Source organism: Arvicanthis niloticus, chromosome 3, assembly GCF_011762505.2.
Source record: "Arvicanthis niloticus isolate mArvNil1 chromosome 3, mArvNil1.pat.X, whole genome shotgun sequence".
Classification (NCBI taxonomy): Eukaryota; Metazoa; Chordata; class Mammalia; order Rodentia; family Muridae; genus Arvicanthis; species Arvicanthis niloticus.
This window is the reverse complement of record NC_047660.1, coordinates 46,960,629-46,986,740: the sequence shown is the minus strand read 5'-3', so window position 1 is coordinate 46,986,740 and position 26,112 is coordinate 46,960,629. Positions and strand designations below refer to the sequence as shown.

The following is a 26,112-nucleotide window of genomic DNA, read 5'->3' as shown; positions in this document are numbered from 1 at the left end:
AAAGCAAGAAAGTAATCTTCTTCCAACAAACCTAAAAGAAGATAGCCACACAAACATAACTCCACCTTCAATAACAAAAATAACAGGAAGCAACAATCACTTTTCCTTAATATCTCTTAACATCAGTGGCCTCAATTCCCCAATAAAAAGACATAGACTATCGGATACTTAAATAAGACCCAACATTTTGCTGCATACAGGAAACGCACCACTGTCAGGCCATGCAAGGGTATCCTGGTTCTTGGGTTGTAGGTGTTCAGCCATGCCCCCAGAACCCCCAGGCTCCTGACTCTCTGATCTCCATTCAACCTGCACCCTTCAGTCATGTAGGGCACAGGTGGAGAGTGTGATTAACATGCCTTAGGCCCTAGAGAGATTTACATACTAATGAGGTACCTGAAGGCCAGAGGGTGGAGTCAATTAAGCGTTCCTCTCCAGCCCCTCCCCCCTCTTTCCCTCCCTATTTAACTCAGGTCTGCCCTGGGTTTGGGGGGACAGGGGAGGGTGTATCCAGATCCACCATCCGCCATGACAATAAAGCCTGTAAAAACCCATGGACTTTCTTGTGTGTCATTGGGGCCACACCATGAGGAACCATGGAGCCACAGCAGCCGGGCCTAACTTCCAGCTGGAGGAACCCAGAGCATTCCCAGCCAACTACACACAGCCAGGCGTGAGAAACCCTGCGATTCTCCAGCCACAATTACCTACACACCACAGTAACAAAGACAGACATTACCTCAGAGTAAAAGGCTGAAAAACAATTCTCCAAGCAAATGGTCCCAAGAAACAAGCTGGAGTAACTATTCTAATATTGAATAAAATAGACTTTCAACCAAAAGTTATGAAAGATCAGGAAGGACACTGCATACTCGTCAAAGGAAAAACCAACCAAGATGAAATCTCAAGGGAACGTCAGACTAATCTCCCTTATGAATATTGATGCAAAAGTATTCAATAAAATCCTCGCAAATTGAATCCAAGAACACATCAAAAACAGTCATCCATCATGATCACATAGGCTTTACCCCTGAAATGCAAGGATGGTTCAAAACACAAAAATCCATCAATGTAATCCACTATACAAACAAACTCAAAGAAAAAAAACCACATGATAATATCACTAGATGCTGAGAAAGCATTTGACAAAATTCAACACCCCTTCATGGTAAAAGTCTTGGAATGATCAGGAATTCAAGGCCCATATATAAACACAGTAAAAGCAATATACAGCAAACCAGTAGCCAGCATCAAACTAAATGGAGAGAAAATTGAAGCAATCCCACTAAAAATAGGGACTAGACAAGGCTGTCCACTCTCTCCCTATCTATGCAATATAGTACTCAAAGTCCTAACTAGAGCAATTAGACAACAAAAAGAGGTCAGAAGGATACAAATTGAAAAGAAAGAAGTCAAAATTTCACTATTGCAGATGATATGATAGTATACTTAAGTGACTCCAAAACTGACTCCAAAGAACTCCTAAACCTGATGAACAACTTTAGCTAAGTGGCTAGATATAAAACTATTCAAACAAATCAGTAGCCTTCCTCTACTCAAGAGATAAACAGGCTGAGAAAGAAATTAGGGAAATGACACCCTTCACAATAGTCACAAATAATATAAAATACCTTGGTGTGAATCTAACCAAGCAAGTGACAGATCTATATGACAAGAACTTCAAGTCCCTTAAGAAAGAAATTGAAGAAGATCTCAGAAGATGGAAAGGTCTCCCATGCTCATGGATTGGTAGGACTAATATAGTAAAAATGGCCACCTTGCCAAAAGCAATCTATAGATTCAATGCAATACCCATCAAAATTCCAAACTCAATTCTTCACAGAGATAGAAAGAGCAATTCTCAAATTCATTTGGAATAACAAAAAAAACCCAAAAAAACAAAAAAACAAAAAAAACAGGATATCGAAAACTATTCTCAACAATAAAAGATCTTCTGGGGGAATCACCATCTCTGACCTCAAGCTGTACTACAAAGCAATAAAAACTTTATGGTATTGTTGCAGAGAAAGGCAAGAAGATCAATTGAATAGAATTGAAGACCCAGAAATGAACCTTCATAACTATGGTCACTTGATCTTTGACAAAGGAGCTAAAAAACATTCAGTGGAAAAAAGACAGCATTTTCAACAAATGGTGCTGGTTGAACTGGAGGTTAGCATGTAGAAGAATGCAAATCAAACCATTCTTATCTCTTTGTACAATACTCAAATCCAAGTGTATCAAGGACCTCCTCATAAAACCAGATACACTGAAACTAATAGAAGAGAAAGTGGGGAAGAGGCTTGAACACTGGGCACAGGGGGAAAGTTCCTGAACAGGACACCAATGGCTTATGCTGTAAGAACAAGAATTGACAAATGGAACCTCATAAAATTGCAAAGCTTGTGTAAGGCAAAAGACACTGTCAATAGGACAAAACAACAACCAACAGATTGGGAAAAGATCTTTACCAGTCCTACATTTGATAGAGGGGTAATATCCAAAATATACAAAGAACTCAAGAAATTAGACTTTAGACAATCAAATAACCCTATTTAAAAATGGGGTACAGAGTTCAACAAAGAATCTTCAACTGAGTAATATCGAATGGCCTAGAAGCACCTAAAGAAGTGTTCAACATCTTTAGTCATTAGGAAAATGCAACTCAAAACAACCCTGACCCTGAGATACCACCTCACACCAATCAGAATGGCTAAATCAAAAACTGAGGTGACAGCAGATGCTGGCGAGGATGTGGAGAAAGAGGAACACTCTTCCATTGTTGGTGGGATTGTAAGCTGGTACAACTACTCTGAAAATCAGTCTGGCAGTTCCTCAGAAAATTGGACATAGTATTACCTAAGGATCCAGCTATACCACTTCTGGGCATATATCCAAAAGATGTTCCAACATATAACAAAGACACATGCTCCACTATGTTCATAGCAGCCTTATTTATAATAGCCAGAAGCTGGAAAGAACCCAGATGTCCTTCAACATAGGAATGGATACAGAAAATGTCATACATTTACACAATGGAGTATTACTCAGCTATTAAAAACAATCAAATCATAAAATTCTTAGACAAATGGGTGGAACTAGAAAATATCATCCTGACTGAGGTAACCCAATCACAAAAGAACACACATGGTATACACTCACTGATAAGTGGATATTAGCCCAAAAGCTCACAATACCCAAGATATAACTCACAGACCACAGGAAGCTCAAGAAGGAAGACCAAAGTGTGGGCACTTCTGTCCTTAGAAGGAGTAACAAAATACTCACAGGAGCAAATACAGAGACAATGTGTAGAGCAGAGTCTGGAGGGGGGACAGTCCAGAGACTACCCCATCTGGGGATCCATCCCAAGTGCAATCACCAAATATAAACACTGTTGTGGATATCAGAAAGTGCATGCTGATAAAAATCTGATATACCTGTTTCATGAGAGGTTCTGCCAGAGCCTGACATATACAGAGGCATATGCTCACAGCTAACCATTGAACTGATTACAGGGTCCCCAGTGGAGGAGTTAGAGAGAAAACTGAAGAAATTGAAAGGGTTTGCAGCCCCATGGGGAAAGCAACAATACCAACCAACCATAGCTCCTAGGGTCTAAATTACTGGCCTGGGAGCACACATGGAGGGACCCATGGCTCCAATTTTATATGTAGTGGAGGATGTCCTTGTTGGTCATCAGTGGGAGAGGAGAGCCTTGGTCCCAAGAAGGCTGGATGCCCCAGTGTGGGGAAATTCTAGGGCTGGTAGATGGGGGTGGGTGGATGGGTAGGGGCATACCCTCATAGAAGTAGAAGGATAGGGGATGGAATAAGGGGCTTCTGGCAGGGGGGAATGGCGAAAGTGGATAACATCTGAAATGTAGATAAATCAATTAGCCAATAATAAAAATAATAACAACAAAAGCAACAACAACATAATGGAACTGGCTATTGCAGTCAAACACTTGAGACTTTTTGTCAGCAATTTAAGATTACCCATATTACTCGATTCCTTATAATTGTCAAGGACAAAAGACCGTGGAAGGGTCCCATGAAACTTTAAACAATATCTTTATAAAATAAAAGAAGGGGGAGGTATATCCCTGTACACCACAAATTTATTTAAATCATGTTCTGTTTATTTTAATTTTTTTTAAAAATTTTTTGGATGCCAAGGAACTTTCTGCTGAGTGTCTATGGCACCCTATAACTAGGCATACTTATGCATAAGTAAAAGGGAAGGATCCACTTACTGGCATATGACATGATCCCATTCAGGTATTTTATATGGGGAAGAGGGCATGTTTGTGTTTTTTCTGCAGGATGCTGAAGGAGCATAGTAGATGCCAGAATGACATGCTGATACTGGGACAAAGAATGATGCTGACCTATGAGCTTGCTGAGTTCCCTGATAATGGTGACTGGGAAGCTGTATTGGACATATGTTCCTGACCCACCATTGCTTACCTGTACCCCAGATGTGACAAGCTGCTTTGCTTCAAGTTTTTAGACCTTGTGGAACAGAGAATCAAAAAGAGAAGTTGTAATGACTCTTGTATTTTTCTTAAATGTGACCAGTCATTCGGACTCAATCATGGACTGGTCTAGAATCAATCCAATATTGAAAATAACAGTCTTCATTTGGAAGTCTGGTTCTGGACATTTTCAGAGATATATTTGGAAGTTAGCTGCAGTTCTCTATGATGTTATGTTAGCAAGAGATAAAGTTGGGACAGGATCTGGATTTCAAACAAGCATTAGTACATGTGTTAAGGCTTTTTTAATGTCAAGTTAAAATCACTTTTGTTTCCTCTACAGTATTTAATGTAAGTTGCATTGATTGTACACTTTCTAATTGTGTTAGTGTATTGAAACCCAACATGTCTGTTATGAAGGTCTATCAACTAGCTTTTGTTTTATTGCCCTGAGTATCACAGAACTTTGGTCTTCTGAGAAAAGTTTGCAAGTACTGGAAGAAGTGAGTCAGGCTTTAAGCAGAAGCAAGAGGGTAGTGGGCTTGATTATTGCTGGAATAGCAGGTTTAATTACATTAATTGCTAGCACCACTGCTTCTGCAATTGCTTTGACACAAGAAGTTAAAATAGCTACTTTTGTTAATCATTTAGCCAAAAATGTTACTAATGTGTTGAATATACAAGAGAATTTAGATTGGCATTTGGAACAACAAATTGATGCTCTTTATCTTATTCAAAGAGTAAGGAGCCTTCTCGAGTGTCATGCCAAATACCATTGGATTCCTGTTAGTTCTAAAATTTACAGTAGTAGTCATTATAATTAGGGAAAAGTTTAAAGACACTTACAGTGTATTTAGCATAATTCTAACACCTCTCTGGATGTTTTAACTTTTCACAGTGAGATTATGAATTTAAAGAATAATTCTCTGCTGAGCATTTATGTGGCAGATACTGCTGATAAAATTACCCATGGCCTGAAGTCAGTATTTCTACTTTGGTCAAGCTTCAAGAATGGCCTATATAGCTTGATCATGCTAGCCATTTTTGTCCTGGAAATACTTTTATTCCTGCCCATAGTGTTAAAGCTTGTCTTTAACAGCATAAACATCTTGGCAGCCAAAGTACAAGACTTGAAACTGAAAATAGACCCCCCTCCCCAGACAGAGTTATTAAATTAACAGGCTGGCAAGCCAAGGACAGGTAAGATTCTGCACAGAGCCTTACCAACCTAAGAAAGAAATTCATTGCTTTGGATAATGCATATTCCACAACAGGTAAGTAAGGCATTCTTGACAGAACAACCTAAGACAGGCTTAGTTATAGTTATGAAATTTAAAAAAAAAAAAAAAAAAAAAAAAAAAAAAAAAAAAAACAGGAGAGGCAGAGAGCTTTAGGGACTGCTTGGCAAAAATCTGACATGGGCCAAAGACAAGGAAATGGGCGGGCTGTTTGGCAGGAATATGACATTTGCCAAGGACAAGAAACTGGGCTTCAGGCAAGAATCTGACATTAGGCTAGAACAAAGAAGTAATTTCAGGCAGGAATCTAAATCTTAGGCCAGAACAAGGAAGTAGGCTTCAGACATGAAAATGACTTTGGGCTAGGACAGGGAAGTAGGCTCAGATATTTTGGTCATCCTGATAAGCCCTTAGAAACAGTGATCATGGGAGTGTTCATGGAACTTTGTTTATTGTCTTGCTTGTTCTTTGACTATTTGTGTTTATTGTCTTGCTTGTTCCTTGACTGTTTGCATCTATTTTATTGTTAGTTCCTCAACCTAGAACTGACCTTTAATACTTGCATGTAATTAAAATGGTATAAAAGCAAAAAGGAGGAGGAGGGATTGGATAGGGGGTTTCTAGGAAGGGGAATGGGGAAAGTGGATGACATATGAAATGTAAATAAATAAAATATCCAATTAAAAAAAGAAACAGTAGACAGAGGCTTCTGGCAATTAATAACGATAAAGTAGAAAGAGGGAGAGAGAGAGAACATCACAGAGAGAGGTGGACTGTAGCTCTCCTACTCCTCACAGGAATCCTCAACCGCATCTCCAATCTGGGACAATGCACCAAAAGGTTAACATATGATAGAGCTGGGTGATAGAGAGCTGGCGTTCACTGTGCTATTTTATTCCCTCAGTTTTCCTAGAAGCATAAAATCCATCGACAATATTCATTTGAGATCTCTAGAGACACAGGATTGAAAATGTGCATTTTGCTTTGCCTTTGTAGGAAACATGATTGTAACTAGCTCTGAAATGAGGAGCGGTGGAAGCTCTCAGAAGAGGGCAGATGCTGGTTGCAGTGAGATTGCTGCAGCACTTTGTTCCAAGCATGGTGTTGACACAATAACATTGCATCTGTGTGCGTTTGGAAATGTGTGCATCCATGTTTGTGAAGGTTTAGAAGAGCTAGGGTGAGCTTGAGCCATGATGCTACAGGAAAATAAATGGCCTGGAAGCTTATTGTGGCCAATGCAAACCTGTGTGGGCTGTCACCCTCTTAGGGAGAATTTCAGCTCTTGCTTAGCACTGGAGGAAGTACTGCAATGATACCTGTGGGGGGGGGGGTCCTCTCTTCATGTCACGTTTGTATACACGGGGACTTCTGGGTGGGCAGATACAGGCTCCTAAGCAAGATGAGAGGGTAATATTCCACACTGTTCTTTTAACAACTTCAACAATGATAAGTGTATCCCAGACTTTTATCCTATCCTAGAGTTAGCTGCTCATGGGTCAGCCCCCAAGGATGTGACCTGAAGCCAGTACTTCAAGAGCTTCCTCCTGCTTTAAATACAAATTACATGGCTTGGAGTTTCCCTCCATCTTCCCTGAAAGCAAACAGAATGAAAAGGTATCTAAGAATCTTTTCATTCAATAAAGATCTCATAAGCACCGTTTTGTACCTGGCACTGGGAAGGACTAAGGAGCCAGGGACAAAAAAAAAAAAAAAGAGTTGGGGGGGTGGGGAGGGAGCAGCTTGGATCTTTGGGGAATGTCAAGTCAACAAACAGGTGAAGCATCAGAAGAGAAGTACTTGGTGATGATTCTTACAGCATCCTCTGGGTCTGAAGAGACCATGTAGAACTCTGATGGTAGCCAGTATGTTTGGCACAGAAGCCAAAGTCTAGGCTGAGTTGAAAGGGAAAATGTGTCATGGTGACTAGCAGCCAAGGGAATACACACAAATCCTTGGAGTGCAAGAAACCACATTGACCCTAGGAGGCACCCTCAAAATAATAAAAGGGAGCTGTTATTTATCCTCTAATGTCCCCATCTTCAGTGCAACCTCAGCACCGGTAGCCTTCAGGCCAGCCCATAATGGTGCTCCACTGCAGCCTAATTAAAACATCAAAAGGCGTAGGAGGAGATGAAGAAAAGAAGGCTCAAAAATGTGCACAAATCTTGCTGACCTTCCTGGATTTCTTCCTTTACCATGGCTCTGGAGTCAGACTGCAGAGATTTGAATCTTGGATATAGAATCGAACTCCATCTTTAGACAAGTTAATCTCCCAAAGCCTCCAATTCCCTAGATGTCAAATGAGGATATGAATCACTGCTGCCTGGCAGTGGGGTTGGGAGGGTGAAAGAGACAGTGTGTAAAGGCAGATAGAGCTCCGCAGTCAGTGCTTAGTAAACGTTACTATCGTGGGCCAGCTCTCCTGCAATGCTTCCCCCTCTTTCCTCTGTATATCGCCAATAGTCAGATTGCACTGAGAGTCACTTTCCTCAGTCGGTATTATAAACAAAGAAAGTGTGATGAGTGCTATTTGCTTAGTTCTCCCTAGAAATTCCAGCACTAGGTTTGTCGTCCCTGCCTACACACCCACCCCCATACTAACTGGGAAATCCGTAATGGTCATCATAGGCTTCTGTGCAAGGGAGAATCGTGACTATGATTCTTCTTTATCTAGGGACGTGATTTATCATAAAGACTTAAGTAGTTTATAAGCTTGTGTGTCTTCATTTGTCAGCAGCCTAATTCTCTTATTTCCGTGGAAATTGCTCTCAGGCTTCCAAATCTGTCTTACTGCTCTGGCCCCAGGGATGTTATATTTCACTGGCCATTGAAATCAGTGCCTGCCATTTTCTAGGCTGACGCTCACTGGGTGAGTCAGATGTTTGGGTACTAACAGCAAAGCCTCCGGTGCAGCTGCCAAAAGGGTGTGTTTGCCTTCACTTCCGGGGACCCCTCTCTCAGCTGCCACCTAGTGGTGAGTTTTATGCCTGGTAAAAGATGGCTCGGGAGAAGCCATTCATTCATAAGCATTCCTGGTAATGAGACCCTCTGACGCTGGGAGCCATGCCAATGGCAGCATGATAAATACTTATTCGTCTTTATAAATGACTCTACATGATTCAGAGATATTGGTGGTTGCTTTTGAAAGAAATTCCATTTTATAATTCTCAAATAAGGATTTTTTTCCAAATGTAGTAATAGTTCTTTTCTTCAAAATGTACCCCAGCAGAGAAAGAATTAGGCAGGCACCAAAGGGGTGAGAGTATTGTTAATATTAGCTCAGCCTTTAGAATGTGCCAAGTTCTAGTTTAAATAATTACACTATCCCATTTGCTCTACTTCAGTCCTGACGTATCTGTAATAATATCAAAGTAATTACTTTCTAGGTTGTTATCATTGCTGTGGTTGTTATTCTGCACGTGGGATAATTAAGGTTTAGAAGAGTCTAATGTCATTTAACTGCCACGGGACAGAACTGGAATTCTAATCAAGCTCCCTGACATCGACCATGTTCTTCACTATTCCTGTCCTAATGGTTGCTCTTTGCTTCTGTGTTCCTTCAGGATTCCACCATCTGCTCGTCTTTCAAACATCTTAGAAGGCCCAGGATTGGCCCCATTTACAGCTGTGATCTTTGCTGGCTGACTTCCCTTTATGAGGTACTTATGAGGGGGACAAGGAAAAGCAAAACAAGAAGTTTCATGTACATTGATGCTACACTGAGATGAGCTCCTGGAGCTAGGAGTCATATGGGGCAAGCAGGTTTGATCCCGTGGAGAGAGGACCAATTATTCCTATGAGATAAGTGGAAATTAGAAAGGTCCAAGGAAGAAAGGGACTCTGTCAAGACCCTCCATGAAGAGTAAGCAGCAGGCTTAAGTCATCCCAGAACCCAGAGGGGCCATTCTGGGACACTATTCACATGACTGACTAGCTTCAAGCAGAAACCAAGATGATGGTTTGTTTGGACACTGACTTTGCCTCAGTGACTAGAAGGATGATGGCTATCAACCTATTCTAAAGAACACTGTTCTGTGGGGGAGACTCCTGAAGAAGAGGTGAGAAGTCTTTCTTCCCTTGGAAACCTAGAATATGTACGGAATGCTGTCCTGGGCTCTGGTGGGAAGTCTGGTTGGCCATGTGCCATAGCTCTAGGCTCACCCATCCCTCAGAACCTCAGTATTATCGCATAACTTAAAACTATAGAGAATGAATTACTGTCCCGTTAGACATAGACTAAGGGCAGAGTCTGCTATGGTTTCCTGTTGAGTGTTGGCGGTATCTTCTAAACACAGCACAAAGGGACCAGGGGATCTTTTATAAAGTATGTGGCCTTGGGGAGGCCACGTTTTCCTTCTCATCTCCAAGATATCTCCCAAAGTTACAGCTTCACTGATCCAAAAAGCCATTTTGCCAAATTATGAGACCCATGAAGACAGGCCTGCAGCACATGCCTCATATACTGCTAGATGTCTGCATGATCATCTCTGTATCCTCTGAAAAGTGCCAGCCTAGCTGTACAACTCCCCCTGGGACCTGAGGGCACTTTAGACTTCCTTGTTAGCCCTGCCAGCATTTCCCCTTTGGGTCAGATTGAAATGGTTGATCTAGAATTGGATCTCAGCCTGGTGATTCCTCCACCGTTTATTTTGTGTCCTTTAATCAAATCCCCCTTGTATCTCCTCAAAGAGAAATTTCCTTCAATGGTTGTAGTATGTCTTCCTTTAAGCATTTCTAGTAAATTACTACAATGGGGAAATCATTGAATCTTGGTGGCAGTGGTCACATGCAGGGCAAGTTACTATGTACATTGCTGTGAAATCTGGAAGGACTTGGCATCTATCCTTCTATCTTCTCCTGATGTCTCTCATCCTCTTAAGCTTCCTCCATAGTGTGGGGATTAGGGTCTTGAAGATGTGTACTTACATTCTGTTCCAGCCATTTTAATAATATTGGGTAATTTCCTTAGTCCCCTGTACCTTATCTTTTTTTGTCTATAAAAGTTATCATCACATAATTGGATCACTAGATTGTCTCTGGTATTGGGAGGACAGGAATCACATGACATCAAGAACAAGACCTCAAGATGACATCAAGGCCATCTACACACCATCGAGTCTTTGCTTTCATTGGACAGTAACTATCCCTACTCTTAACTACTTTTTGAAGTTTCTTGAACCATGATCAAATAGCAATTTATTTCCCTTGTGTTATGTTTGGATAATTTGTGCCTGTATAGATGGTTTGTAAAGAAGTTCATAACACTAGTTTGAGAAGCAGCATTCCTACATAATAACCTTTGGAAGAAAGGTTGAGAATATACACACAGGAAAGAACGAAGGTATACCTGCCCCCAGTTTACTCCTCCTACTCCAAACAGCATTCTGAGTCTTTCTCAGCCACTTTATTCCCATCACCAAGCTGAAGACAGTCCTGGCTCTGGTGCCATTTCCTCTCATATGAGTCATAAATCTTCTCCACTAATCTTCAGCTGTAGGTGTAACTGATTACAGGAGGTATCTCGCTTTTAAAATGTATAGTTTGTGATCATGGAAGGCAATGTTCTGCTTGTCCTAGTTTATGATCTTTTGGTTAGGATCTTGGATTTTGCTTGTGGGTTTCTGAATTAGGTCTGAGTAATTGTCTGCCTTTGTGTCTTTTAATACATGCCACAAACCCAGAAGAAAAAAAAGGAAAGAAAACGACCTGACACAGTAATCACAGGCTCATCATTCTCTTCTCATCAGGAACAGCTTTGTACACTAATAAAATTCTGCTGCTTTAGTCATTCGCTTGTGACAGAAGAGCCGAAAACTTATCCGACCAGAGAAAGAGCTTGTTTGCCTTAAAAACAAAAGCTACTTCTTTCAAACATAATAAAATTCTGGCTGCTGTCTTCATGGGTGTTATATTTTCATCTTCATTCTTCCGAGTTCTGATACAGTGATATCGTAGGGAAGATGAGAATCCAATATGAAATACTTCAGTTTAGCTCTGCTTTTACATATGCAAACATCATAAGAGATAAAATTAACCTTGGCTGATGTTAGCAGCTATGGCTCTACCTACTCAGTGAAAGAACACAACAGACTCACCTGGAAGAAATTTCATACTCACATGGAAACTGGAGAACGGTCATTGAATTCTCTTTTCATGTTTGTTCACCCATGCTTCTTTGGCAGCAAAGAAAACCCTGTGTATTTTTTTTTTAAGAGATGCCTGTTGACAACAGACTGTACTGTCTAAAGCCGAAACTCTCTAAGATTTGACTAACTTCAACTTCAAATACATTACCATAGTTGAATAGAAAACTTTTCCCCTCATATAGGACCCTTTTAATTTAAAATTTGATAGATTACATGGGCCAAGATGAAAGCGCAATGAGTAACATTGGTGTGAGCACCTGGTCTTGTTCTAGACTCTCTCTGGAAGTAGAAACAGGTAGATCTCAGTGAGTTCAAAGCCAACCTTATCTACATAGTGAGCTCCAGGAAAGCTAGAGACCTTTCCTAAAAAAAAAAAAAGAAAAAAGAAAAGAAAAACAATTAATTAAAACAAAATAGAATAGTTTTTCCTCCTCTCATCCCAAACCCATCCTCTTCTGATCCCCAGCTCTACAGCAGGCCATCTGCATACGAGTCCAGTCAATAAGACACAGGACACTACATCTCCACTAGAGCCAAATGACGCCACTACAGTAGGACCTGAGAAATGCAATATGGCAGAAGAGCAAGATAAAGACTTCAAAATAGCCTTTATGAATATGTTAGAGGACTTTAGGGAGGAAATGAATAAATTGATTAAAGAAATCTATGAAAACACAGACAGTGAAATGAAATGAAGAAAACAGTTCAAGACTTTGCAAGAGGAAATAGAATCAGTAAAGAAAACCCAAACTGAGGGGAAACTGGAAATGAAAACTTTAGGAACTTGTGGTGATTTGAGGAGCGGTATTATTGGAAGCTGTGGAATTGTAGGGGTCGGTATGGCCTTGTGGGAGGAAGTGTATCACTGTGGGGGTGGGCAATGAGACCCTCCTCCTAACCACTTGGGAGCCAGTCTTCTTCTAGAGGCCTTCAGATGAAGATGTAGGACTCTCAGCTCCTCCTGCACCATGCCTGTCTGGATGCTGCCATGCTGCCACCTTGATGACAATGGACTGAACCTCTGAACCTGTAAGCCAGCCTCAATTAAATGTTATTCTTATAAGAGTTGCCTTGGTCATGGTGTTTCTTCACAGCAATGCAAACCCTAAGACAGAACTCAAACAGGCAACTCAGAGGCAAACCTCACTGACAGAATACAAGAGATGAGAGAGAGAAATGGATACCTTGGTCAAAGAAAATGTTAAATATGAAAAACATTAAGGTGAGAAACATCTAGGAAATCTGAAAACATGGTAAGAAGGGCAAATAAACAATAATAGGAATGGGTGAAAGGGAAGAAACCCAGGTCAGAGGCACAAAAAATATTTTAACAAAATCATAGAAGAAAAATTCTCTAACCTAAAGAGGGTGGTATTTATCAAGGTACAAGTAGCATACAGAACACCAAGTAGACTGGAACAGAAAAGAAATTCCCCACAACATATAATAACCAAAATGCTAAATGTACAGAACAATGGAAGAATAATAAAGTCTGCAAGGGAAAAAGACCAAGCAACATATAAAGACAGATCTTTCAGACTAACTCTTGACTTTTCAACGGAGACTCTAAAAGCCAGAAGGATCTGGAAAAGTGTTCTACACACTCAAGAGAACACAATGCCAGCCCAGACTACCATGAGAAAACCTCAATCACAATACTGGATAAAGAAAAGCACTGCATAATAAAAGCAAATGTAAGCAGTATGTATTTATAAATCCAGCCCCACAGAGGCTGCTAGAAAGAAAACTGTAACCTAAAGAAGCTAACCACACCCAAGAAAACTGAACAAATAGATAATATCTGACCAGAAAATCAAAGGAGGGAGGAGAAAAAAGAGAATCACATCCTAACAACAACGAAGGGGATTAGATAGAAACAGCACCTCTCACAGAGAGATTCAACAACTGTAGCAGTTTCCCAATAAAAAGATATGAAAAATTACAAAAGATTAAAAAACAGGATCCAACCTTCTGTTGCATCCAAGAAACACAGCTTAACATCAAGAATAGGCATCACCTTGTGCTAAAAAGGATGAAACATGATATTTCAAGCAAGCTGGCATAGCCATCTTAATATCTGAAAAAAATAGACTTCAAACTGAAACTAAACATAAGAGATAGGGTAGGACATTACATATTCATCTAAGGAAAATCCACTAAAAGAGTATTGCAATGTTTTGCATCTATGCACCAAACACAAGGGCACCCAAGTTTATAAAAGAAACATTACTACAGCTTAAATCACACCCCACACACACACACACACTGATATGGATGACTTCAATACTCAGTCTCGCCAATATACAGGGCATCCAGACCACAACTAAACAGAGACGTGCTGAAGTTAACATCATAAACCAAATGGATGTAACACTTCACCAAACACAAAAGAACACACCTTCTTCTCAGCACCTCACAGAACTTTCTCCAAAATTGGCCACATACTCTGACACACAGCAAGTCTCAACAGATGCCAGAGAATTGAAATAACATTCTGTATCCTATCTGACCAGCATGGATTAAAGATGGGTATTAACAACAGAAAGCTTATAAACTCACGGAAACTGAACAACTCTTCACTGAATGGAAAAATGAAACAAGGCAGAAATGAAGAAAGAAATTAAAACCTTTCTAGAATCAAGTGAAAATGAAAGTACAATATACCCACATTTGTAGGACACATGAAGGCAGTTCCAAGAAGCAAGTTCACAGCATAAGTACCTATAAAAAAACAAAACAGAGCAATCTGATACTAGTAACTTAACAGCACACATAAACACCCTGGGGGAGGGGAATGAAAAGAAAAGAAATAACATCCAAAATAAGTAGATGGCAAGAAATAATCACGCTCCAGGCTGAAATAGAAACAAATAAAACAATGCAAAGGATTAATAAGCAAAGGGTTGGTCCTTTGGAAAAAAAAATAAGATTGACAAACCCTTAGCTAAATAACTAAAAGGCTGAGAGAAAAAAATCCAAATTAAGAAAATTAGAGATGTAGAAAGGAACATAACAGCAGGAACCAAGGAAATCCAGAGAATTATGTAGACATACTTTTAAACTTGTACTCCACAAAATTAGAAAAATCTAAAAGAGATCAATAATTTTTCTCAATATATATCACCTACCTATCTGTTAAGTCAAGATCAGACGGGCAATTTTAAAAGACCTATAAACCTAGTGAAGTAAGTAGAAGCAGTAATCAAAAGTCTCCCAACCAATAAAAGCCTAGTGCAGTTGGTTTTAGGACAGTATTCTACCGTACTTTTTTTTTTTTTTTTTTGGTCTTTCGAGACAGGGTTTCTCTGTGTAGTTCTGGCTGTCCTGGAACTCACTCTGTAGACCAGGCTGGCCTCAAACTCAGAAATCCACCTGCCTCTGCCTCCCAAATGCTGGGATTAAAGGCGTGTGTCACCACCACCACCCGGCTCTACCATACTTTTAAAGAAAGGTTAACCTCAATGCTTTTCAAGTTATTCCACAAAATAGAAACAGAAGGAACTTTGCCCATTTTTTTTATGAGACCTCATAAAGATTCAACAAAGAGAGAGAATTGCAGACCAATTCCCCTTATGAGCATAGATTAATTTTCTCTCAATAAAATAATTGCAAACTGAATCCAAGAATACGCCAAAAAGATCATCCACCATGATCAAATTAGGCTTCACTCTGGAACTTGCTGTACAGATGTCTGGGGAAGAAAGACAGCAATGGTCTCCCCTCTGCTACAATATCAATGTACTGGGCAAGAAGACCTCATGGGTACAATAGCAGCATAGCTATGATGTGAAAAACTAACTGACTTATGATTGGAAATGAAGCCCACTTCAATGGAGGGAGCTATGTCTGATACTGTGGAGCCAGTCAAAGCCTCATGACTGGGGAATTCATAAGTACTAGAGGTGACCTACTACTTTTATAGGACATGTTGTCAAACTTTCTCTTAAATGTTCATGCTTATTATTGACCTGTGCTGTTCTCAGCCTGTATCAAACTTCTCTTTTCAGCAAATGGTACTTAATTCGGGGACTGGTGGCTGTTTGAGGTGCTGAGAATGATTGACAGTTAGGTGCCTAGAATTCAATGGAATACCAACATCACACAAGAAAGGTTGGAAAGAATGTTAGAACTAAATGAGGACCATGAAGGAGGAGGAGAGCACTGAAATGCTATCTCCTCGGCATGAACTCACAACACCTACATCCATTCCTTCATTTACGTCATCCATTCATGAACTCACAGCATCCATAGTTGCCTGCAGAGGGCCTACACAGGCTGAAGAGGAAACAGTCTTAGACGGGATGAGCTCATGGGGCTCCACCCTTCTGAGGGAACTAAGGGCAGACAAGGACTTCAGGAGAAGAAATCATTGGCTTCAGAGATAACGCCACTGGGGAGTTCTGCTCCAGGGGAGAGCTTCACACCCATGCCCACAAGAGCAGTCCTAGTTAAATCAGTGAGTCACGAAGACAAAACAAACAAAATGAAAAGACATTAAAGCAGATGTCTGTACAGCAAGTTCTAGAACGAAGTCTACTTGATCGAGGTAGATGATGGATCAGGGCATTGGTAGGGATGTGTAAGGTAATCATTGTGACTAGAATATATCATGTATATGCATGAAATTGTAAAAGAATAAATTATTTTTTACAGATAGCACAAAAAAAACCATGAAGCATACATTTCATCGAGGTGATACACAAGTGACAAAAACATGAATTTGAAAATTTGCTCTACATTATTGGCCATTAGAGAAAGACAAATTAAATATCACCATGCAGCTACCAGAACAGTTAAAACAAAAAAAAATATTAATTCCAAATGTTGATATGGATGCTAAGCAATCTGACTACTTACGGAAAGCTGGTGAAAAGGTGAAATCATTCAGTCATTCTGGATTTGACAACCTAAACAAAGAATAGGGTGAAAAATATCATATGAAATCCTCAAAGAATAAAAACAATATTAAAACAAACAAAGCACATAATTATAATTCAGTAGTCTAATTTTTTGAAAATTTATGTACACATTGACATGTGCACACAAATGTTTCAAGCAGCATTGTTGTAATAATCAAAACTCCCCCATATGGAACTAACCTATACATCCCTCATGAGGCAATTTCTTAAACAAACAAGGACACATTAGCATCAATTACCACACAGGCTAGATAAAGAAATGAATTGTTGATACATCCAACAACTTGGATGGTTTGCAAATAAACCCTGTTTGAATGAAATCAAAGGCTGTTTAAAAGACGTTACATACTATGAGTTTATTCATTTGTCATTTTTAAAATGACATGTTGAGAGATAAGAAAAAGAGGTTACACTCGCTGAGCCTTGGAGTCTGGATTGCCAGCCTGACCACTCTGGGATTGAAGCTTTTGAGAGCAGTGTCCAAAGCAACATCGGCATATCCAAAAGTCATGATGAGCTTCAGGGCCCCACCAGCACTCCAGCAGCTGGCAAGAAGAAGCCTGCTGAAAGATGAAGCCTTGGCTATCTCTGCTCTGGAGGACCTGCCCTTGCATTTCTTCCCACCACTCTTCAAGGATGCATTTACCAGCAAACAACCTAACATCCTGAGGCAGATGGTGGCAGCATGGCCCTTCCCCTGCCTTCCTTTAAAAGCCCTGGAGAAGACTCTCCACCTGGAGTCTTTCAAAGCTGTGCTAGATGGCCTTGATTTGCTGATGGCACAAAAGGATTGACCCAGGAGGTGCAAACTACAAAGTGCTTGATTTACGCGATGCCCACCTCGACTTCTGGAAGGGTTGGGCTGGAAGACAGCATATGGACTCTTCTCCAGATGTTGTTGGCACCAACGAAGCTGTGGGAAATCATCCCATTCTAGACAAGAAACTGCCCATGACTGTATTGATGAATCATTTCCTCACGTACCACCATCCCTCTAATTATCTAAAGTATTTTTATCAGTGGGCCAAGCAGAGGAAAGATGTGATACAGGTCATCTGTAAGAAGTTAGAGTTTCGGGACTATCCTACCTGTGACCCACGAGATGTTTTGGAGGTTTTTGATACAGACTCAATCCAGGAAGTGGAAATAGGACACGGTGGGACCTTCATACCCTAGCACTGCTAGCCCCTGGCCTGGGCCAGATGAAAAACCTCCAGAAACTCACTTTCAAGGAAATCTATGTACCTGTGCATTTACCTGGGGACCTAGAGATGGAAGCCTGTTGTTTTACAGAGATCTTTTCCCAGTTCTCCAAACTGAATAAGCTCCAGCATCTCTATTTGAGTGATATCTACTTCCTGAATGGTCGCCTAGACCAAATGCTCAGGTGCTTGGAGAGTCCATTAGAGACCCTTGCTATCACTCACTGTTTGCTGTCACAATCAGATATGAACTATCTGTCCCAGTGTCCAAGCATCCGGAAGCTCAAACACCTGGACCTGAGTGGTGTCACCTTCGTACATTTAAATGATGCATTTCCAGGAAGTCTGCTACAAAGACTGACAGCCACTTTGCAGACATTAAAATTGAAGGGCTGTATGATCATGGACTCGCAAATGAGTGCCCTCCTGCCTGCACTGAGCCAGTGTTCCCAGCTCACTGAAGTCAATTTTATGAACAATGTCTTGTCCATGGGCAGCCTGAAGAAGCTGCTGCAGCATACATCCAACCTCACAAAGCTGACCCTGGTGAAGTACCCTCCCCCTGATGAGATCTATTATAACATGGGTCTTCTTCTTCCAGACAGATTTATACAACTTTATTCTGAGCTTATGGACACTGTCCTGGATATAAGGCAGCCAAAACAGGTCTGCTTTGTAATTAATATGTCTAGATTGTCAGAATCTTTATCTATAATTTGGAGGCCTGGCAATGTTCTTGTTGGGGATATATAAAGTGAGGTCTTTTCTGGGCTCTGAGAAATGGAAGGCAGGAGTCAAGTGATTGATTAGAGGCATTGGCCATGTGTATTCAACCATTTCCGGATGGACTTTGGAAAGATAATTATTTCATTTCATTTTAATTCCAATCAAATTCTTCAGATTTAAAATAACTGTGTTGACATGGAGAACCATAAGCTTACTTTCAGTCTTATGTCTACAGGAAAAACACATCATTGGAGAGCAGCAATATATGAAAGTTGTATGGCTTTTCTCCCAGCACTTTCATAGAATGAGGGACCCTAGAGGAAGCACAGGAGATAGAGAGGACATTATAAAGAGCATAATGGACTTGAACAGGAGAACTCTGTGTCATTCTGCCTCTGGATGGTATCCACCTTTTGGCTGTCCTCTTACATACTCTTCTGCAGTGTATGGACACATTTTTATAAAATATAAGTCTGACTTTACCCAGGAGTCTCTTTGTATTAGAGTGTTATGACTTTTAAGCTGTGTCTCTTTCTTGGGGAGGTCCTGCAGCCTGATTTGATCTTCTCCCACAACCATCCGAAGTATAATTTGTCATAGATTCCAATAAATCAGTTCTGAATATGAGCCAAAAAAAAAAAAAAAAAAAAAAAAAAAAGAGGTTACAGGTTGCCAGAAACAGAGCAGGCGGGATAGGAGTCTGAAGTGAGGGACCCTTGAGGCAGTGATGGCAACAGCTACATAAACCCACACATGTGATGACTTTGCACAAAATGATATGTGCACATGTGCATGAAGCCAGCCCGTCTTCACACTGGTACCTGTTACCACCGCCTTCACACTGGTACCCATTGCCACCACCTTCACACTGGTACCTGTTACCACCCTGTTCCTATGCCGGAAGCTGCCACTGAAGGAAGTAAGAGTCTCTGTGCTGCTTTGCAACTTCTGATGGACCTACTTATTTTCAAATTAAAAAAAAAAAACATAAAAAGAAAGATACTGGCTAATAACCACTTATCAAGTGCAGTGTATTCCCAGCCCCACACTAACAAATAAAATAAAATGTGGTAACAATCTACCTTTTTTAATTGCATGGCTTCCCCTTCCCCCACCTCCAAAAACATCCCACCAATCTGGTCTGATGTGTGCTGCCCACTTATTTCATCCTTGATACCAACATGCACAAAAATAATAGGGATTGGCTTTGTGCTGTAAGAGCAGTGTCTGACGCCTCACCCTGAAGCTTGATCCAGGTCCTTAACCAAACAGGCACATCCCTGTGCTGATTGACTTCCGTGCAGACTTCTTGCTGGTCATGTCTAACAGTTCACACATTGGCTAGGCCACAGTCCAGATAATTCTCCCCTTGCTTATGGACCTTCCGGTTGTTTAGCTTTTTCTTATGGCCAAATGTAATCCAAGCCTTCCAGCATTGACTTTCAAACTTCATTTCAATAATGAAATTTTCAAATTCAGTCACCCCATAGTGATCCAAGAGTTAAAGCATAACTGGCTCAGACTGGATGGAGGTGGGGCACTTGAAGTACATCTGCACCCATCAGCAGTCCTGAAGGTATCCTCTGTGACCCCTGAGGTCTTAGGAAACAAACGAGAAGTTATTGTCATTTATTTGCCTTGTGTTGCCTAACTGAAGTCTTTGCCCTTCTCTAGGCCCATCTCTGAGCTTTTCCATGTCTCCCAGTCCTTTCTGAGATCCTGGGTCCCGTTTCAGTCCTGTTGATTCTATGAAGCCAGTTGTTTGGTCCAGCCTTTTATTTTTCTTTAAAGTTATTTTTAAAAATCTAGATAGGGATCTATTTCCAGGCATCCTCAAATACTCAAGCCCCCTTGAGTGCTGAGATTAACTACTAGCATGTGTTACTAGACTTGCCAAAGTGCAATCTTCTAATGACATATGTCCTGACCCTACTGGCCTGCTTGGAAGCTCAAATCAATGTCATTCTGCACCAGCGTTGACATGGTCACATCAGCCTTCTTAGATGGCCAGCCTCGCAGCCAACAGACTGCTCAGCCATCCTTTCTGTGCACAGCACGTTCTCCTCTCTGACACCAGAGACCCTCTGTTCTTCACTACAAAGCTCTTCTTTCATACCAAGGCCCCTCCTAGCTTTTCAGCCCTGCTCCTTTAATACCCCTGGGTCTGTTTGGGATTTCCCATAGGCCCTGCACCTCTTCCTCTGCCTTAGCTCCCGCACAGACAGGACCTGAAGAAAAGCCACCTCAGCTGTCCATCCTATGCAAAGGACACCCAGCCTACTTCAGCTTCATCCATTGACCATCCTGCAGCTCTCCAACCATTGTTTGCTGGCCCTTTGCTAGACCTCATGTTTAACCCATTGGATCGTCTTGCAAACAAGCTCCAACATTCTTCCACCGCCCAGTGCTGGCTGTTGATGACTGCTTGCTCTCACTTATACTTTGTCTCTTCCACTCAACCAATTCCCTAGTCCAGGTTCTTAAAATTTTGTGTGGAATCATGGCAACAGTCCTAGAGGGACTTTCCCTCTGACCCTTCTGTTACTTCTTGTTGAGTTCCCTACAAATACCATGACCACCATCAGTTCCCAGCAACATCCCCTTCTGTGTACCTGCTGTTTGTTCGAAAGCTTCCAGAGGCCTGTCTAAAAGATGACGCCCAAACTCCCGTCATGCCTTTCAAACTAAGCCTACTGCTCAGAATCCAAATACAGAGTAAATACAGAATAAATACAGAAGCCAAATAGGTTGCCTGGTGCTCAAACACACTAGGCCAATTCCCACCTCTGGGTGAGTTATTGGTTCTGACTAAAATTCTTTCTGTTGACTTTTCTGTTTCCTCCATTTCTATAGATCCTCCAATGACTCTCAATTCTGCTGTACAAGTAACCGTCCTGAGCTGCATATCCACTGATTTACCTTGCAGTTTGCTTGTTGCAAAGGCTATCGAAATCTGCTTTTTGCCTGTGTGTGTGTGTGTGTGTGTGTGTGTGTGTGTGTGTGTGTGTGTGTGTGATAGTACTATAAATTCCTTGAACATGGATAGTCACAGCCACGGACGTACATTCAACCTTACTTGGTGTTGTCTTTCATGTAGTCATAGCTGGGGGTACAAACTCCAAGATACACACACACACAACTGCATTTCATGCATTTCAGCCAGAGAAAAATAATTGTATCTCTTTACATTCTTTCTCTAACATTGGATCCAACATCACGAAACCTATAGTAAAGCCACAGAAAACTGGATAAGAAGTGATCAATCCTCCTGCTAGCTAGCTGAGGCTTCCCTGAATCATTTGGATGAAGTATGAGGGGCTTTTTTCATCCAGACTGAGAAGCCAGAGGCTACACTGCCCACACTGCCAGAGATGCAGAGTCTTTGACAGAAATCACTCTGACAACAATACAGGACTTGTGCAGTTGGTGGCTGCAGAACAGAAGTCTAAGAAGACAGTACTCTTGGCTTGGATCAAGGAAACACTTCAGTAGAGACAGTAAGAGAGAACCCACAGGAGTAGAGGTCCATAGAACATGGCAGACACTCATTCTGCTGGGACCTTATGTAGGGGCAATTCCCTGGTCCACTGCAGGGAGAAATGCTGGCAGAATCCTACAGAGGTCACCTCACAGAAGTGTCTGAGTACCAGATGCATGTGGCTTCTGCTGTTCTTTCCTACATCACACGCCTTTGTTATCTTTATAAATCCCCGGGTGGGAGGGGCTGTCTGGGCAGTGTCTGATGGGGGGCCTAGAGAAGCCTGAAGATCGAAGATCAGGAGTGGCCTCTCTTTCTTCAGAGCCTCCCATTGATGGGATTCACTTCTGCCTGCGCAGCTGGGATACATCCCCCACTAAACGTGAGCCTGAACAAGACACGGAAGACAGAGTCTCGAGAGTTGTAGGCAAAGGCATGAGGCCTACAAGATGTTCTGTGGGCATCATCTGCCATCCTTGAAGGAGCTCTACAAAACTGGGCAACCCCCTCATACAAATAATGACACTGACACATGCAGCAGAAGCCACCTCAGCTGACAGGAGAGCTGGGAAGCTGGGAAGCTGGACTCCATATACCGCTGACCTCCTATGCTTGGTAGCCAAGGACCTGGAGCAGCTCACTAGTTCTACTCAACTCCCTCACAGACTGCTTGCTTCACACCCACTCTAGGCCTCCCCTCTAAAGAGGCTTTGCGTGCAGTGAAGTGCGCTGGAGACTCCTGCTGCAGCTGCTCAGCAAAGCCCTCCGGAGGTAGTCCACCTTTCCCAGAAGTCATCCTTCACCTGTTAGTCACGAATGTGCAGACAGACCTAAAGGATTCTCTAGAAAACAATTCACACACACTTACCTAACTTAATGCCTGGGTTGTTTTGTTTTGTTGTTGTTGTTGTTGTTTGTTTGTTTGTTTGTTTTTTGTCAAGGAAGGAAGCAGAGACCTGGAGGACTGAGGAAGGGAAGTTATCAGAGCTACACAGGTCCTTCGCAGCAGGATCACTGAGACTACTGACTTCTCTACTGTTAGTGACCCAGCTCTCCTCAGATGGACTCGTCCTCCTCCCTGGAGAATTTGCGCTGTGCTCCCAGCAGCCAGCAGCCACAGTGATCTGTCTTTCATAGATACTCAGAAGGCTGCCCACTACTCTCTAGATTCTATCCTATCTGGGTCTGATGACTGGAGCTTGCCTAGAATTGAGCGAAGTTCTTTCATTCTATAAGTAGAGATGCAATAAAAGGCAAATAGCCCCACAAGAGGTAGTAACGGTTGTCTTAAATTCTGACTAAAGGAAGGGTGACTAGTAGGAGGCTCTCCACCAAGGGAAGGAGCATGAGCTTAGAAGTCAGACAGAGCAGAGTTAAAGGTTGACGTCAGCAGGTGTGAGACAGTGATTCCGAGTTCATTGGGTAACCGTGATGAGCACAGATTCCTCATCAGCGAAATGAGAATTAGGTACAATTAGTGGGAGCCCATAGGGACTGTATGAGAAGGGCTTAGTTCAGTGATAGGTGCTCCTTTCACAATCATCACAAAGCTTCCATGTTTGCACTCTGAAAATACAGTGTGCAGAAGACACAGCAATGCCCCTTGGAAGACCAGGTTAACTGTAGCAACTTGGACACTGTGTTAAGGCTGTCATAAAATATCTGACAAAAGTAACTAACAGAAGGGAGGGAGGGAAGGAAAGAAGAAGGGAGGGAAGACAGGAGGGAAGGGAAGAAAGGGTGAAAGGGAGGGAGGGAGGGGTTATTTGGACTCACACTTTGAGGATAAATTATATCATGGCCTAAAGGTTTGGCAGAGAGAAAGGGAATGGCTCCCACAGGCTGGGACAGTGAGGCAGCTGCTCATGTAAAATCCAGTCCCAAAGGAGGAGGTGAATTTGTCTCCCGAACCCTTTTTTTTTCTTTTCAGTAGTCCAAGGCTGCAGCCAGGGGAGAGGAGATGGCACCACCCACATTCAAAGGAACTCTTTCTTCTTCAATAAAACCTTCCTGGAAACCTCTTTGGAAATGTCTCCATGGTGATTTTAAATCCAGTCAACTTGACAATGATGATTAACCTTTACAGACCCTCTGAGCCTGGGCCTCCTTAGTCTGAAGCCAGGCTATTGTAGGGAGTAAGCGAAGCATTAATACATGAGATGCCTTATGAACTGGGGAGCTTATATCAACACTCCATGCGGTAACTATTGGGGAGCAAACCCCTTCTGTATATTTACAATGACATCATTGATCTGATCAGAGGACTGATTGTAGATCATGAGGTGTTAATTGAACAATCTTCTGAAAATACAAAGGTATTACAACTTGATGCTCTGCCTGGACTAGTGTGTGTGTGTGTGTGTGTGTGTGTGTGTGTGTGTAAATAGATTCTGAAGTGTGTGTATATGTTTGAATGTGTATTTGCATATGTGTATGTTATAATTCTGTTTTGTGTTTGTATATATGTGTATGTGTGTGTGTACATCTTCATGTGCATGTATCTGTGGCATGTGTGTGTTTGTGTATGTGCATGTTTGTGTGTGCCTTGTGTGTATTCTAGCTTATGTATGTGTCTATGTGCATGTTTATGTGTTTATATATGTGTGTGTGTTTGTATGTATGTGCATATGGGTGTGTTCCTATGTGTGCAAGCATGTGTGTGCATATGTGTGTGTGTGTGTGTGTGTGTGTGTGTGTGTGTGTGTGCATATTTTTCTGGGAGTTGAAAGCCAGAATCTGTCACACACTGGTTACATGCAAACTCTCTACAGTGAGTTACAGGTTTGAAGACTGTATAACTCTACTCTTGTGCTAACGGAAGAAATGGTATTTGTTGACATACTGCTATATGAACAATAAACTATAAACCCTTGGGCCAGGGCCCAAACATCTAGTTACAGCCTGAGGCTCCACCTAGCCAGAAGAAGAAGAAGCTGTGGGCCTGGAAATGAGGTCTGGAGTGGGCCAGAACTGGCAAAACAACAGCCTCAGGCATATGCTTCCTCTAAGACATTGAAAAACAAACATGGGAAATTTGTTTGCAAGGTTCTATAGATACTGAAAAGACTCTAGCCCACTCAAGCACGCGGCTGTGGTAGGCCTTGATCTTCTCCCTCATTCTCTTTGCCTTGGGGGAAAAAAAAGATTACATTTCTAAAGCTAGCCATCAAGGTCTATTCCCTTATTTGACCACTTCCTCCTCCTGAAGCTGACTACCAAGGTCCAGCTATCAAAGTATTGAAGTCCAGCAATCAAAACCCCCTTTTGACTCACATAATTAACATGCCCAATTGATATTAAACCCCTCATCCTAAAACAGGGTTTCCCCCTTTACCTTTATAAACCACCGTTTTCCTATGTGCCACGTCTGTCTCCTCTCTTTCCAGAGACATCCTTTGTCCCAAGAACAAATACTCCTTCCCTCTCCCTCGCTTCCTTCCCCTTCTCCTCTATCTCCTGTCTTTGTCTCTTATTCCCTGCCCTCTGTCCCTGTGGGACAAACAAATATCCTTGGTGCTGAGAACTTAGTCTCAGGGGTTCCAGGGCCAATAACAATCTCTGAAAGACACACAGGCAAGGCACTGGCTAGACTCTATACAAAGGGCCTTCTAACTCGATGGAACTATTTGAGTGGTATCTACTTCTGCTCTAAGGTCTCGCTCAGACCACTTTTCAGAATATAGGAAAGGGAAAGAAGTCTTCTGCCTGGAACAGTTTACCCCTTCCCTCTCCCTCAGAGGGAGAGTTGGCTGCAAATCCCTGGACTGTGTTTTATGAGAGATTCAGCTTTGACCAGAGGATTCTTCAGTGTGGCCTGGCATATCTATCAGTTTTCTCTGGAAGGGTACGTCCAGGCTGTTAGGATGTCAGAGGAAAGATGGTGGGTTTTTTTCCAGAAGCTGCTAGCAAAGAGGATATGGTTA

The 26,112-nt window shown here is 41.8% G+C and overlaps 1 pseudogene; it reads left to right on the top strand.

Annotated features, from left to right (window-relative positions):
- Positions 1-17,295: 17,295 nt before the first annotated feature.
- Positions 17,296-18,738, top strand: LOC117705574 (PRAME family member 12 pseudogene; annotated as a pseudogene).
- The last annotated feature ends 7,374 nt before the right edge of the window (positions 18,739-26,112 follow it).